At 28.5% G+C, this 17,590-nt stretch overlaps 1 protein-coding gene and 1 long non-coding RNA gene across 13 annotated transcripts in view; one reads left to right on the forward strand and one right to left on the reverse strand.

The window, feature by feature from the left end:
- The window catches only part of dnc (phosphodiesterase dunce), a 350,732-nt gene that overhangs the window by 25,361 nt on the left and 307,781 nt on the right, over positions 1-17,590 (reverse strand). The gene's annotated exons all lie outside the window — the stretch shown is intronic.
- LOC147910948 (uncharacterized) lies at positions 1,265-10,303 on the forward strand. The gene is made up of 2 exons (XR_015546185.1): positions 1,265-7,565; positions 7,707-10,303. It is a non-coding gene; the product is annotated as an uncharacterized LOC147910948 (long non-coding RNA).

Below are 17,590 nucleotides of genomic sequence, written 5' to 3' on the forward strand. Positions count from 1 at the left end.
AATCAAATATTGCCATTGCTGTTCTTATGAAGCTTGTATATGTCTTGTCTATTTCTATTGAATATACTGTAAAATTATTAAATGTTTCATTATATATTAATAATTGCAATCAAGTTCCACGTATGACGGAACAATTTTTTGTATTTCCTACATATTGTAATACTTGCAGCTTGCTTCAATCTTGTTCAGATAAAAAAACAAAAACTAATATGTGTCTGCCGCAATGATGAAATTTTCCGTCGTAAATTTTTCATGCTATAACGTATTATAACATGGAAAAATCGTGCAATTATCTTTACGATATTAAAAATATTATTTTAATATCGGATTTAATTCAAGACTTTTTATATTAACCATTTTTATGTCTGATCGATTCAATATGAATACATTATAAATTCCAGACAATAGACAGTGTTTAGATATAAAAAAATATTCTTATAGATAGATACTTATCTAGATACTTAAGTATAATAAAGAAAATTACTTTTGGAATGAAAATAGCTTCCTGCCGGCGAATATGTGTTGCAGCACTTGTAGCCCAATGAGAATTCGAGATCAAAACAGATCTTGTGACTATTTCGAGAACGTAGCTGCGCGATCTTGTTAACGGTTCAAGGAGATGATTTCTTCTCGCAGCGGATTCGAAGCAACAACACTATTAAATCGCGGACCATCGCGGGACTGACACGCAGTCTCGGCACACAACAATTACTAATCAAGAGATAAGAACTATCACGTATATACAGGTATATTTAGAAATTATGAAGCATACTATAATGATGATGATTAAAAGAAAAATAATTTATGATTTAAACTATCTCGTTCACGAAACATGTAAATGAAACAAGCATTTTTAATTTTTATGGATAATATATTACAGGATATTACAATAGCTCTCTCTCTCTCTCTCTCTCTCTCTCTCTCTCTCTCTCTCTCTCCTCCCCCCCTCTCCATAAATAATTATATACATAATATATAAAATAATATTGGCAAATCAGCATAATTTTAACGTTCAATATCTAATGAACGTAAAAACTACATCGTTGTGTATCACATTAATTAAATTAGTAGAAACACGGAATTTCAATTTCTTCTCCAACTTCATTTTTATTTATTTTTTCATTCGTCTTTATTTATTTTTGTATTCTGTCGATCCAATCGATGAATCATATTAAATTTCACATTTTAAATATATTTTCCCGTACGAAATCAACCGATCAATCATTAATAGCTGTTTACAAATGTGAATGATATTATTGCATTATTAAATGTGTATTATTAATTGAAGCTTGGCGTGACTGGGATTACTCTTGTCGCAACTGGCGGCATCGAAATATCCTTCCACGCGCGTATGTATGAACAATGGTTACATGGGCATTAACTATATAGACGCTCTCCACGTGTATCTTTCACGTGCCATTATATTCTGAATTGGAACGCAGTTTCCATTAAATGGCAAGCTGTATTATACATGAATAGAGAATGGTTGAAAATAACTTTTGTCATGAAATAATGATAATACCTACGTTGAAGCCAATTAATCGTACATTTCGTTGTTTTCCGTAAATTCTTCTTACGACTTACTCAACCGCCGAGCGGCATTCCATTCAGTGCTAAGCAATGATATTTAAACACTCTTTTGTGGCAAATGAATCACATACCGAGTTGTTCAATAAAATTAAAGCTAATGTTCTATACAAAGATACGAAAGAATAAAATATTAAAACTCAACTTTTTTGTTTGTTAAAATGTGAATGAGCAATAAAGAAAGCAAATAAATTATACAATTCACAATTTTACAAAATTTATAGTATTCTAGAAAAATATCGCGGATACGAATAGTATAATCGATTGTACTTCGCAAATTGATTAAAAATGAACACTATGGATAATAAATTTTTATGAGACACTTTATCGAAAAAAAGAATACTGCATGATTTTTTTCATTGATGTATAAAACAATTCACGCATCTCGTCACGCAATCCTACTGCAATAAAATTCGTTGGGTATATATGATATACGAATACGCTCCAGATTTATACTAACAATGAATGCAATGACAAAATCAGCATGGAAACAGATCAATCTTTGAAATTCGATAACAAATGTATAACTGTTGGTGCATGTAATAAAATTGAGCGGCTTTTTATAATCTTTATTTAAACACGTGCACGTATATTGTACATACATGGCAGTGACAAAAAAAAAGCAAAAAGAGATTACTCCTTTTCGAAACATATATGTTATGCAATATTACTTTAATAGTACAATTTAATGCCATTATTAGTATTTTTTTTCAGAGAATTTATCGGTTTCAAAAACAGCAGTAATAAAATAAACAAAACTAATATTTTATCAATAAATAAGAGATTAACAAAAAGGATTTCGAATTATTATATAGAAAAGAAAAAGACAAACAATAACAAATATAATATAGAGAAAAAAAAATAAGGCAAACAATAAAAACGATAAAAATAACAAACAGTTCGCACAAATGGAGACGGAATTCGTTAACACACTTATGAAGAATGGAAGAACTCGATCGATTTTCCTATTTACGTATTGCTAACCATGTTTTCTTCGTCCATGTGTATACTTATACATATTGTCGGAACTGTTTACGAGGAACGATTAATAACCATCTGCTATATCTGCGTTGCGAGAACATCTCTCAAAAGACCCTCCTTTATTACCAGCGCAAGTAATTAAATTAATCAATGAAGCATAAGTACAAGCCATTGATTAGTCTTACCTATATGAGACCAAGAATAAGTCGCTTTTATAATTTTCCGTTACATCCTCTCTGATTTTTTACAATTTATATATCACAAAAGTTAACTTTATTATATTCATTTTATACTACATATTTTATTTATGGCTTTTAAAAGTTTTAAGTAATCTTCTTTATAAACTGCATTATATAATTAAAATATAGTCCTTTTATAAATATATATTTTGTTTATTTGAATGAAAAAATATTTGAATTTATTTAAATTGACGTAAAGACACAAATAATAAAAGTAATGTGAGAGACAAAGTCAAATTTTTAGTCGTAAAAAGGGATAATTTTTTTTTCAATATAGAAAAGAGCAAAGATATTTATTACTTTATCTATACGTATTTGCATATTTCTGTTCTCGCGCACCTGATATCGCTTTACGCAACTTTAAAGATAATAATTAATTCATCCATGACATGGTAAAGTCATGGATGAATCATGCAATGGAGACAAACAGTCTACGAGCGTGGTTTTCGAAGACAAAAAGGAATACCCGATCATATTATCTTACATTAATTAGTTTTATCGAAAATAAAAATAAAGTGTATATCCACTAATGCATTTTTTCTTTTATGTAATTTTCGTAAAGAAAAACAATAGATGCAATTATTATATTACAATACAAAAATTTATCACAATTAGCTAATCAAACAAATAATTGCGAAGACAAAACATCTGCAAGAATGTAATTATTTATGAAATAAATAAATGATACAAACATGAAAGAAAAAAGAAAACTGCTTCTTTTGTATAAAAAATATTAAAAAGAGAATCAACAATAAAAGTAACCAATAATAAAGGAAGCAATAATGATTAATTGAATATACAACTAATTAGAGAGAAAAGTACAAGCCGTAAACAGTATTACATATAACTGTAAGTGTGCAAGAGTGTGCAGTGAAGTTATAAAAATCAAGATTAAAAAATTAATATTCAGCGAATAATTACAAAACTTTTGAAAATATTTGAGAAAGATAAAGTATATCTAAAGATATATTATTTAAAGTTCAACAAACAGAACAATTGAAAGATTCTTGTAAAATTCGCATTAAAATTCAAAATTTGCGGTTTTTTGAAATGCAATATAAATAATGTCAAATTGTCCATAAAATACAAACATATAAAAAAATAACATCTCAAAATAATTGAAAATAGCATATATAAAACAAATTTGTTGATAGCAGAACAATTTGACAGAACAAATTCATAAAAGCTGAAACAAATGTATAACAAATTGTTAAAAAATATTTTGTAATCTAATTATATGTACCTAATTACATGATGTTCTACAATCTTTTAAATGACACTATCATTTCGTGATAACTTTATTTTAAAAAAATTTATAAAAAGCGAACTTATTTTTCCAAGCTTATCGGACAAACAGAAAGTAATAATGTCAATAATGTCCACATCGATCAATGTAATTTAACTATAATCTGGGTTTAACTTACTCTTCATTTTTTTCTAATTTTTACGACTAGAAAAATAAAAAGTAAATTAAACTGAGATTAAACCGAGATTAAAATTAATCTATATTGGTAGAAATGGACATAAGAAAAACGAATTAATCCGATATTAACTTTCAGATTTAAAACGGTGCACGTAGAAGAGTCATTGAAAATTAGATTTATGACTCCTGTCGTTTGCAATTTTTCAAGAAGAAAAATTTTCAATAAGTTGAGTTAAGGAGGACTACTAAAGTTCTCAATCAAGATTATATCTAGCCAAGTTTAAAGCATACTTTATGTAGGTGAAATGTACGTATGGAAAGTTTTGTGAGTGAATTGCGCAGAAATTCTTAAAGTTAAGTACAACCTCTACAATCTTCAAGATTTGTAATTAATTTAGACAGATCACGTTTCAAAAAAGTATTCAGACAAGAAATATTCAAATCTGTTCTAACAATTCTCATTTTCATTTTAAATAAAATTAAAAAAATGATTGTAATTTGTACAAAGATTTTGTTTTAAATTTCTTTGTACAAAATTCATAATCATTAAAAAAAATTTTATTAAAAAGTGATAAAGTAATGTAATGTACACGTGTAACTGTTGTCCAACTTGGAGTTGTCCAACTTGGCATCGTCCTTGGTATTTTCTTTATGTCATTATCAAGTAAAAATAAAAAAATTAATGCAACATAATACATGTAACAAATGAAAGATAAGAACAAGTCAGAAACGATATTTCAATACGATTATTCAATATATGCTGCGTATGTGTCAATTATTTTTCACACTTTTTCCTTGACTTTCAAATGAAAATAATAATAAAAATTCAATAAAACTTATTCATATTCATAACACACTTATTTCCGTGATACAATCAATGAAACAAATATGTGCACCCAAAAAAATGTTTTATTATCCTCTTATTGATACTCAGAAATAATCCATTAAAATCATTAAATCGCTATTATTATAATCACGATTATTATAAAATTATGAACAGAATTAGAAATTCTTTTTAAAAGCATATAAAGACAAGGGTATGGTCATGCGCATATTCACGCCCATTGACCAATCAGAATTGTTAATAAGTATAAATCATCGTTACGTGGTAAATTTTAATGTGTTATATCAAGTAAATTTTCCTTCCAGAGTTTAAATTGTACGTTAAATACAAGGTTGAGAAAGTTACTTTACAAGTTACTACTATATATAGTAAAATGAAACTTTTCTATCAGTAGGTAAATTGTGACAACTTACCCCACTGTGGGTTAGTTGTTACAGAGCTAATTGTTACATTTACAATATCATTTTAATATATATATTCTATAAATATATATTGTATAAGCAAATTCTAGATTACAATGAAATCAAACATGAAATACTTCACAAGGAATATTTATTTTATAATATAAAATTTATAAAAAATATATTATTATAAAAATGTTTTCTTTAATTATTATTATTTAATTATTAATGATTTCTTTAGTTATTATTGTTAAGTTAATGTTGGAAAATCATAAAATTAATATTACATGCATTTGCTGCTTTTTTCACAGACAGGTGGTCTTTAACTTCCTTTTAACTTCCTGCTATCGCATACGTTTCTACATTTACAGATCCTCTGTTTGTCTTTTTTTTTGTAAGATCTCACTAGACTGCTAACTCAATATAATAGAAAGAAATTAACCTGATTCCGAACTGTTCTTGTTTCAGTTCACATAAGTATGTATGCTGTCTGTAAATATCGTATAAATTTATGTGAAAATACTAACATTATTATCCATGTGATTTATACATGTGAAAGTGAGTGAACAAATATGGCGCTGCCTAGCGCTATCTTCAAACATGGAGATGAAGTCGGCAGACTATTTATAGAGTCTGTGCATCATTCTGTAGAAGAAAAAAAAATTGTTTTCAATGAGATAAGTTGTTACATTGTAATAATTTACTCCAATCTCACTTTGAAAAAATACAGATCAAAAACTAGTACATATATCGATTCAAATAAAATGTGTTATTATAGTTAAATGTATATAAAAGAAATATATAAATCACATACCTCTAACTTATATATATGTACAATAACACAAGCGATTTAAACAATAAAATATTTACTTTTAATAACGTAAAGAAAACATACGTAGAGTCTTCTAGAGTTCAAGTATGGCGCCTAAGTGAAGTTATAGAATATCATAAAAATCACATATAAATATTCATAAAAATGCGCAGGTACCGGTGACAACTAAAAAAACTAACTGTAACAACTTATCTTGTGTAACATCTTGCCCCGATCTCTTTATATACATATGTATATATATATATACATATGTATATATATATATTCAACGTTTATCAATCAAAAGTAATAATTTTTGTTTTAAGATATTTTATTTTGTCTCCAAGATTAAAATAATTTGAAATAACTTCTACAATCCTCATTCTAGTATATTATCACAATACTCGGACGTCAGGAAAATTATCCTATCCCATATAACTATAGTAAACGGCGGCTATATTTCACGGACACAAATTGTTCCGAATATAGCCAAGGTTGGTTGAATATGACGTATGCTTGAAGTATGCATAGTCATACAGTGGTCTACCACCGGACGAGCATACCCTTGTCTTTATATCATGATTAAAAGGGGACAAAATAAAATTCACATTCCTCTACATGAAATATAGATTTAACAAGGAAATAAAAAATTTTGAATCTATTATTATAAGTTACAGAGCATCATAATTTGGACACTTAATATTCAATTTTTTGCAAATTTACGAAATCCCTTTATCGGATTTGAAATTTTATTTGTAGGAAAGTAAATTATAAAATTGCATTTCAAAAAACATAATATAAAAACTTTTATATGAAATAAGACAATATGCGAGAACAAAAATATGTCACACATGCATAACTAGTAATTATTTCGCATTATAATTAACGGCATTTTTTCTTATAAATACGTCAAAATAAATGAACAACATGAATTTCATTAGCACAGTAACCATTCGAGTTTCTACTGCTAATAATACTTGGTAAAAACATGGGGTATAAGATTTTACATCTGCCGATTTTAGATACAGACTACGGCATTTGCCGTACTGTTTTGTTCTGTGTCTCAATCAGTTTAAAGTTGCAAGTAAATATGTATAAAATTAGAAAAAAATAAGTTTATATTTCGTCAAATATTGTATGAAATAATGACGCGTCAAAATTATTTCTATTCATTTCAGTGAAAAAGAATGTTTCGTGAAAGAGGATTTTAATAAAATAAATTTCAATATATAGAAAACTTTAGATTTGTTTTGATAAGAAAGTTCATATATTATATTAGGTGTTGGAATTAATTCGTAGCGTTTTACAAGTGATGGGAAGTACTTTCATTAATGTATTTTTTAATGCTCATGTGAAATAAATAACATTCTTTCATTAAAAACGCTACGAATTAATTCCAACACCTAATACAATATATTAGATTATTGATGATATTTTAAAATCATAATCATGTGCGATTGATGCTTATTTGCCATTTTTCAGAGTCACAAAGTAGAACCACAAAGTCATCGAATGTGCTCAGACAGTCATCAAAGTGAATCCACAGAGATTGTGGAAAGAGGAAGTTCAGAAGCCATGGAGAAATTGTTACCAACATTCGTGAACACATTATCGCATTCTATAACAAATTCATCGTTTGCGCAACTTGTTCTCTGTCTATTTGATAACATACGCGAAGTATTGGCACAATTTCTTCCCGACGGTTCAATGGACGAACAAAATTAGACCTATGAACTCTATTGGCAAAATGTGTCGTCGAATCGTTGTTAAAATAAAAAATTTTACATATTGTCCGAAATACCTGGAGGATGTGATAAAAATGTAACAAAAAATGGTCTATTCTTAAGCAATTTAGCTTATTTTTTTCAAAAATCTAAAGTTGATCCCCACTAATTACATGGAGTGTATTTTAGACAAACTATTCAGTCTTTTAAATGATTTGAGAAAGGATTCTCTAATCTCAGGGATTCTAGGTGATGATAGTGCTGCAGACAGGTGATGATGCAGGCACGATGGTGTAGGCAGCTGGTAGAGATTTTGGTGAAGGCTTATGCAGTATAAGCGTAGACATGTAAGGATCATACTGTGTAATAGATTACATTATAAAATTATTCAAACTTAGCAGATTATATAATGACAATGGCAAAAATACTTAAAATATGATGCGTACATCATAAGTGCTAATGACAATAAAATACATTTTGTTGGCATATAGATATTTTTTCTATTATGCACTTATATTTGTTTGAAGTTGATTAACATAAATATTAATTATAATAATATAAATTGTTAAAAATAACAAAAATATATAACAAAAATATATAATATACGTACACAAGTATATGAATAATGTATAAAATATACATATGTAGCAAATATATTTTTTGGAATGTTTTATTTTGAATAATGTGAACATGCAGAATGTATAATTTAAAGAGAATGTATAATTTAAATTCATACATATATTGTATATGTGCATATTGCAAGAGATCTTATAAGTATAATAGCGAAAATTATTTATAATTAATTATATATGAAAGCTCAGCACTACTAACGGAATTTCTTAGTCCGACAGTTGTCTGATTACATTCGGACTGTGGATAAGTCTCTGCAGCCACACATAAGGATTAAGCCCTTTACGGTTTTTTAATGATCGACAATGCCATATAAATTTAGTAAGTTGACAATTACGTCCGTATTCCAAAATTAAATCAATAATAGTTTACGTTTTGAGCACTAGATTTTCAGTACTGGCAGTAAATTTTGGAACATAATCTACAACGCATATTTGTACATACACTATGAGTATTGACAATATATAATTGTTTTCTAGGAAATGTGCGAGCGGTAAATTCTATATAAAATGAAAATAAGAGTACGTGTCTACTGACACGACATCGGCTGAACAAGAACGACAATTCAGAAACACGTCACGACGATAATATCTTAATCTCGCGAAAGTTTCGTGAGTGAATTGCGCCAATATTTTTAAAATCGAGTATGGTTCTTTTCACAATCTTTGACATTTTTAATTAAATTATTTAAACAGATCACATTTTAAAACAGTGTTCAGACAAGAAATATTCAAAACGAACGAGGTGACAGTTTCTAGAACAAAGTTTTTCTACAATTTAAGTGCCCGTTTTTACAATTTTATCAAAAAGTGAAAATGATGTAATGTATCACGTGAAAGTAATTGTTATTGTTCAACATATCATTGTCTTTCGTATTTTCTTTATCTGCTATTTACGATAAGAGTAAAAATACACAATATAGTATATATAACAGACGTAACAAGCGAATGATAAAAACATGATCGAAAACGATATTACTCAACGTATATGTGATAATTATTTTGACATTCCTTGACTTTCAAATGAGAAATAATAAAATTTCATTAAATTTGATAAATATTAAGAAAAAGAGAGCCACCTTCAATGATCTTGATGTTGACATACAGTGTCAAGGTCATTGCTCTGAGTGACCTCCAAGAGGTTATTAATTGGCAGTCGGTATTCGTTATTAATAAAAGTTATTAATAAAAGAAGTTTACGACATATTGTCTGTATATAATAATTATGACGATTCCATGCAGTAATGCATACTTTAGTACTATAAATAATTTATGGACAGATGATCACAACCGACTGTCGGTGGATATAATCAAGGCAGAAATTTAAGTTCGTATGAATATTAAAAAAACATGTTTAGAATTCCACGCTGCATATATTGGGCGTTCTATATTAATGGCTGCTGCCCAATTAGACAGAAAATATGATTTTAAACAAAAAAAAGTAGACTAAGGGTGGTATCCCATAAGTGGAAATTTACAGTGGAATGGAACAGCAAAAACAATCACAATCGCAGAAAAGAAAACAGAATAATAACTGCAGAGTTATAATTGGTCACGTTGTTCCGTTCCGCTGTAATTTCCGTTCTATGCTAGCCTAAGTATTTCAGCTATGTTTATTTAATGTTGTATTTTAATAAAGTTTATAATTGTTTTTATTTAATTACACATAGTTTTATTTTGAATTATACACCACCGAAATCACATTATAAATAATAGGTTATAATTATGATTATGATCGATAAAAACTGGTAATTTTATCTAATCCGCGTGAAAATATCGGTAACTTTGAATTTAAGTTGACAATCCTCATTTTCTCTCCTCCTATATAGAGGCATAGAGGCGTCCGACTTTTCACGTGAAGCAAAATTCATCTGTATGAAAAGTCGAACGCTCCTTAAATGGGAAGGAGTGAGGGGAGTGGTGGAGTGGACTTTGCTTCGCATGGAAAATCATTACGCAATGTGAGAAGGATGTGGGATAGTTCTTAACATTATAGTTCTTAACGTTATAGGAAAAATAAAACGTTATTTTTTAAGCTATTTTTGTTAATGACTTTTTAACGAGTACCAACCACCAACTAAAACTTCTTGGAGGTTCAGGATGTCAGGATGGTGGTCAGGTAGTCAGGATGATGACCTAAACAACATGTATCAAAATTGGAGATAACTTCCCTTTTCTTAATATTTACCTCAATAACATTCGTTAGAAACATGAAATATAAGATTTTATTAAACAATGAGAATAAACACAGTATAATTTAGCTAATTTTTACAATTTTTTAAACATTTCTTATTTTGCATTCATTTACTTTTTTATTTATTCTTACATTTTTGTCTTCCTTTTACTTTCTTCAAAATTTTCACAGTGTACTTTAAGACTCTTGCAGCATACTTAAAAAGCATAGTTAAAAAACTTTAATCGTGTGTACTTGTATACTTAATTATCCAAATCCGAATAAAAACATGTAATATGAAATTTGTATTTAATTTAATTTTTATTTTGTGTCTCACTACTATTCAAAGTTGCACGGAAATGTATTTAAAATTAGAAAATTATAAGTTTACGTTTCTGTTAAATATTGATATAATAACTTACGTCAACAATTATTCTTATTCATTTCGATAAAGAAGAAAAATTTGCAGATCTGTTTTGATCTGTTTTCATTTAATTCTATATATTATATATTAAATTATTATAAATAATATTTAAATCGTAATCATGTGCAATTGATACGTATTCAACACTTTTTCAGTGGAAAGGATTATAAACCTTTTGACAAGCTTAATAGAGTAACTCTGTGTGTGTATATGTGAAAACTCTGAAAAATATTATCTTAAACGATGGCGGAAGTACTATACATACAATATTAATATTAATGCATAATACAAAATATTATATATATAACATAATACAAGATATTTAATATTATATCTACAATTGATCCATTTTTAGCCAATAGAGGCCGTATTGTGTAATAGAATAAATCCTAAAATTATTTAAACTTGGCGAATTGTATGACGATAATGACAAGAATTCTTTAAATATGATGCGTACATAAGTGCTAATAACAATAAAATTTATTTCATTGACGAATGAATATGCTTTTTATTATGCACTTATATTTGTTTTAAGTATTGACATAAAAATTGATCGTAACATAAACTGTTAAAAATGATACTAAATATATGTAATATGAAATATAAAAATGCGTATATATAAATATATATAGATAATGATACATATATATATATATATATTATATTTTTTTTATGTATCTCATTTGCATTCCTAGAACAGTATAGGTTTCCCTAAAATTGCTACTCATCAGCCTCATTTCTTCTTAAGCGGATGTCATACGCGCATGAAAGCCGCTTGTTTCATTTTCTCGTATCCCTTCCTCCACAGTCTGATCTATCTATTGTCTCGAAAATGCTTTCTTACTGCTCATATTTTTCTGGTATCTAACTAATTTTTAAACGACATTGCAATCCGTATTGTTCATAAAAGTGATCGCATTTTTCTTCATTTCTTTTTTCTTTTGTTTTCTCATTTGTTTATTACATATATCATTTCGCGTTTTTTACATAAACTTTTCTATCATATTTTTTTTATGTATTTCATTTGCATTCCTAGAACAGTACATGTATAGGTTTCCCCAAAATTGCTACTCATCACCCTCATTTCTCTTTATGCGGATCTCATACGCGCATGAAAGCCGTTCGTTTCATTTTCTCGTATCCCTTCCTCCATAGTCTGACCTATCTATTGTCTCGAAAATGCTTGCTTACTGTTTATATTTTTCTGGTATCTAACTAATTTTTAAACGACATTGCAATCCGTATTGTTCATTTAAAAGTGATCGCATTTTTCTTCATTCTTTTTTTCTTTTGTTTTCTCATTTGTTTATTACGTATATCATTTCGCGTTTTTTAAACTTTTCTATCGGCAATAATGGCGGAAATTCGACGATCGTCTCATTGCATTCAGGCAGTACATCAATTTCTGCAGCCAGACACAAGGAATAAGCCCCTGCGGTAAGAGAAACAAAAGCTTCCTTCCTCGCCCTGAAGCAATTATAGAATTTGGCGCAAAATAAGATTACAAGAGAGTAGTTACGTCAAGCATTATTTAATAGAGATATTATCATTCCACGAAAATCGAGTTTATTTTAAATGATCATTCAAATACCGCTTATTGCCATTTAAAATTATCTACTTTCAACAATAGGATGATTTCGTCGAATTATGCACATTTATCAAATATTCATGCATTCATTACTGTAATTAAACAATTTAAAATGCTCGAAACAGTTATATTTATTGTATCAACCGTTGCAGTTGTTATTTTAAAGACCATTCAAATTAGAAATCTCAAGCAGAATCTCTAGTCGAATCTCAAGTCGTACCTCGAGCCAAATCTTGACTCGACGTGTACCTGACATGGTTTCACACTATTTTATAAACAATAATTAATTTATCCATGAAATGAAATCATGAGTCATTATGCGAAGACAATCACGAGCGTAATTTCTGAAGGAGCAAGAAGAAGCATGATCACATCTTATATTAATTAATATTAATCAATAAAAATAATGTGCATTTCCATATATATATAACTTTCTATTTCAATGCAATTTATTGAAAAAAAAGATAGTCACGATTAGTCAGTCAAATAAATAAGTGATTAAAAATTCATTGTCTTTCTAAAAGACAAAATCTGCAAGAGCGATGTGACTTAATATGAGCGATTCAATTTTCATACTTGGTGTATACTGTACGCAAAAATATTATAATTAAGATAAATAACGTCATATAAATTAGACGTCATCGTTTAGCATTATTTGATCATTTCTGATCTGATAATGCAATCAGTGATGCATCTCGCAGATGATATTTAATATACGATAATAGTCGAGCTTCAGAAACATGAATGTATCATAAGCGTAGTTTTCAACATCAAAGCTGCACACATATCCTCGCTTGGTGTAAGAGTATTGTGATCATCTGCATTCGCACTGAAAACGCAGATGATCGCAATAAACCGATGTACCATAAAGATAATCACTAATCATAATGATCTCTTTCCGGGATGAGCGTACCACGCTCGTATTTGCTAATGAAAATTTCTCCCCGAATACGTCAAATTGCATTTACGTCATTTACCGAGTATTTGCTGCTCCCCTTATCTCTGGTCTGTAAAAGTCTTTTATGATAATGATGTCTAGAAACTGATGACTCGGTTATCTAAAATGATTTCAACATGCTTTCATGCATAAAATTGGAAATTCGTATAAGATTCATCACGAAAATAACGGATATGTTCTTTATGTTCAATGTAAATTAACTTTAATTTGGATTAAATTATACCCTTATTTTTTCTAATTTTTAGAACTAGAAAGGGATAAAAAATAAGTTAAATCGAATTTAGTCCACAAGTTAATTTACATTAGTAGAAACAGGTATTAAAAATATTTTGATAAAAATTGCATTCAAGAAAGATATCGATGAGATACGAAGCGAGTTATTTTTCTAAAGGATTAGACTCAGAAAGGCTTTATAGCCAAATTTAATGTGCTCCCCATCATTTAACTGTTCTTTTTACGATCTCGCAAATTACCTCGCAATCACTTAGCGAATGAGCAATTTCCGATCAACAATGAACGAGTGGCCTCATCCGGCCTCTCATATGCGACAGGGAAAATAATTTCTTGCTTCAGGGAAGCAAGCGCAATTTATTTTCCGTGAATTTTTTTCCACACCTGTCAGGCATTCTTCTTTGATCGAAAGCGGACGCCACTTGTTTGGCTAATGGCTCGTCAAAACGACGCAATACGAGACGGCTCGCATTCCTGTACCAAAATATCGGAAACAAAGCAAAAGGCGGAATCTAGATGTACACACGATAACGTAAACAACTTTATCGACATTTCAACAAATTACACCGAATGCGTCTCATAGGATCATAAATCAAGTCTTAAACTCTCCGTGCGCTCGCATTAACAATCTCAGCAAACAAAATATTTTTCTCGAATGACAAAAAACCGAGTAAAAAAAACGCAAATTTGTGATAGAATTGTACACCCTCATTCAATTCATAAATTATACGATCTACTTAGCAATTTTTTTGCGGTTTCTCAGTTTAACAAATGGAAATTGCGTCGTTTTTACGATATTGATTTTTAATAATTATTGTCATCAATAATATTCGCGGACAATTATTCACGATAATTATCTAAATTCGATATTTTTGATGTCTCGACAATGAAATATTCCGTTTTATCGGAATATTATTAAACAGCAGTTTGAAAAAAAATTGAGATATGATGTGATATGATGTATTTTTTCAAAACACATTTTAATAAAAATATTGAAAATGTTGAAAATTAAAATATTGAATGATAAATAAATTATAAAGAAAAATGCAGTTTTATATTATTTTAATATATGAACGTCAAATGCAATCAAATACAAAGGATATTAAATTCGTAAAAATATCTGGAAGAAAATTTACAAATTTATAAAATATGCTTTTTGTATTATTATAATTTAATTTCCATCTGAAATATTACATTTTCAATGCATTTTATTAAAAAAAAGATTTATTAATAATTTCATTTGTTATTAACAATTTAGTTTGAATAGAGATTAACAAGACAAGAGCGATTTAGTGCGTCCAAATTCATATCACTTATTTAAACGATGATATGATAGTACAATTTGCTTTTAAAATGTAACTTTAAATACGGTCGTTTCTTACACGGTACGCGAATTTATATTTCTCCTTTTCTCCTAGTTACATCTGACGTATGTAAATAGCACTTGCAAAGATGTAAGAGAATATCTCTGATCGATTTCGGCAACTTCAACTTTTTTTAGTATTATTAAGTAATACTAAAAGTTCCACACTCGATTCTACGTGCAAATTGCAATACGTTTGATGAATTTCGTGATGATGCCTCTTACGATACGTTATCATAGGATTATCATATATTATTATCACGAGGCTTATTGCCGCTGAACACATATTGTTTTGCATACGATGTTGTAAGAAACATAAGCGGTATTTTTTTTAATAACAGTATATTCACAAAGATTGTCTATCGATATGATGTATACGTTTAAGCTATCTTTATAATATTATATTGCATAATAAGACTACAATGCATAGACGATACGTGACAATTAGTTAATACAACTGCCGCAACAGATCATAATAACAAAAACAGTTTAAACCTAACATTTGCATAAGAGCGAAGCATATGGATAAGTGTGTGCATCTGTGGCGTTTTTTTAATCGACTCTTCGGCCGTATTGCACGTAATCAAATGAAATCAGAATCCCAATCAGATCCCTTACTCACAGCGGTTTTCACGTTCAAAGTTTATATCAAAATTGTTTCTATTTGCTATATAAATATATGTAAATATTGTATTACCTATACAAAACTATTTTTTCAATGATTTTTCAATTATGAACGGGATCTGTTATACAAATATTTTTCTTTAATAAAAGCAATTATTAGAAAAATATCGCCAATTATTGAAATATAAATATTAATAATAAAAGAAAAAGACCTTTAAGAATAAATCTTCGATTTATATTTTATTTAATTTATAGACTAAACTAAATTGTAACGGAGCATGAAAGGTACAATTATTGAAAATATTTTATGTTGAAAACAAATAAGTTTCACATTGAAGAAATAAGTTTGTATACGGAGCACTATGGCGCCAAGTTATGTCTCCTGGCGAGACGTCAATATTAGAGATTTCGGTCCACATCGAGAGAAAGAGAGAGAGAGAGAGAGAGAGAGAGAGAGAGAGAGAGAGAGAAAATAACTTTTTGCAAAACCTGAATTAATAAAAAATAGCACAAGATTTCTGTTACAAAATATGTTATGAAAATATAACTAAAAAACTGAAATAAACGGATAAATGGGGGATTGATGAAGAATTATTTTGCAATTCTTAATTATAGTTATGTCAAATAACATAATTCTTTTCGAAATCTTTTGTTCTAACATTTATCTATTTCATCATTTTCATAAAAAGATATTTCTAAAAATCGAACTTATACTTTCAAGATTATCAGACAGAAAGTAATAACATTCATAATGTCTATTTTTATTAATGTAGACCCATATCTCGGTTTAATTTAATCTTCATGTTTTCCTAATTTTTAGAATTAGAAAGAAATAAAAAGTAAGTTAAATCTAGATTAAAGTTAATCTACATTGGTAATAAGAATTAATCTACAATCGGTCGTAAGAAAAACGAATTGATCATCCGATTAATCCTAACTTCCTTCTTCAAACTATGAATTTAAAATACGTAGAAGAATTGTTAAGAATTAAATACGCGACTCCTGTCGTTTCCAATTTTCGAAGAATAGAGTTTCCAATAAGCATATGTTATGTATGAAATGTACGTACGGAAAATTTTGCGAATGAATTGTGCAGAAATTTTTAAAATTAAATATAGCTATCTCTAACAATCTTCAAGATTTGTAATTAATTTTGACAGATCACGTTTTAAAAAAGTATTCAGACAAGAAATATTCAAAACCGTTCTAATAATTCTCATTTTGTTCATTTTGAAAATAAAACGAGCGTCTTTTATTTAATCAATTTAACCAAATCGAAAAAGATCTGCTGATTAACAGTTTTGTTTTGATTGGTCAAGGGATGCAAACGCGAACGCAAACGCAATTTCCAATTGTTAGTGTGATAACGTCTACTCCACTAGGCGTCGTGTTATAATGAATTCTCAATCAGCTAACTTTAATCGAATTTCGATACATTATATAATAGCTTGTCAAATTAACTTATAAGTCATAAAATAATTTCAAATAATTTCAAATATTTCAAATTAATGCGCGTGTTTGATGCACGTCATAACACACGACAACGCGCGTAGAAACTAAGTCTTACACCTGTAATAGTATGTATAAACG

The sequence above is a fragment of the Acromyrmex echinatior genome, chromosome 1 (genome assembly GCF_024713525.1).
Source record: "Acromyrmex echinatior isolate Ae372 chromosome 1, ASM2471352v2, whole genome shotgun sequence".
NCBI lineage: Eukaryota > Metazoa > Arthropoda > Insecta > Hymenoptera > Formicidae > Acromyrmex > Acromyrmex echinatior.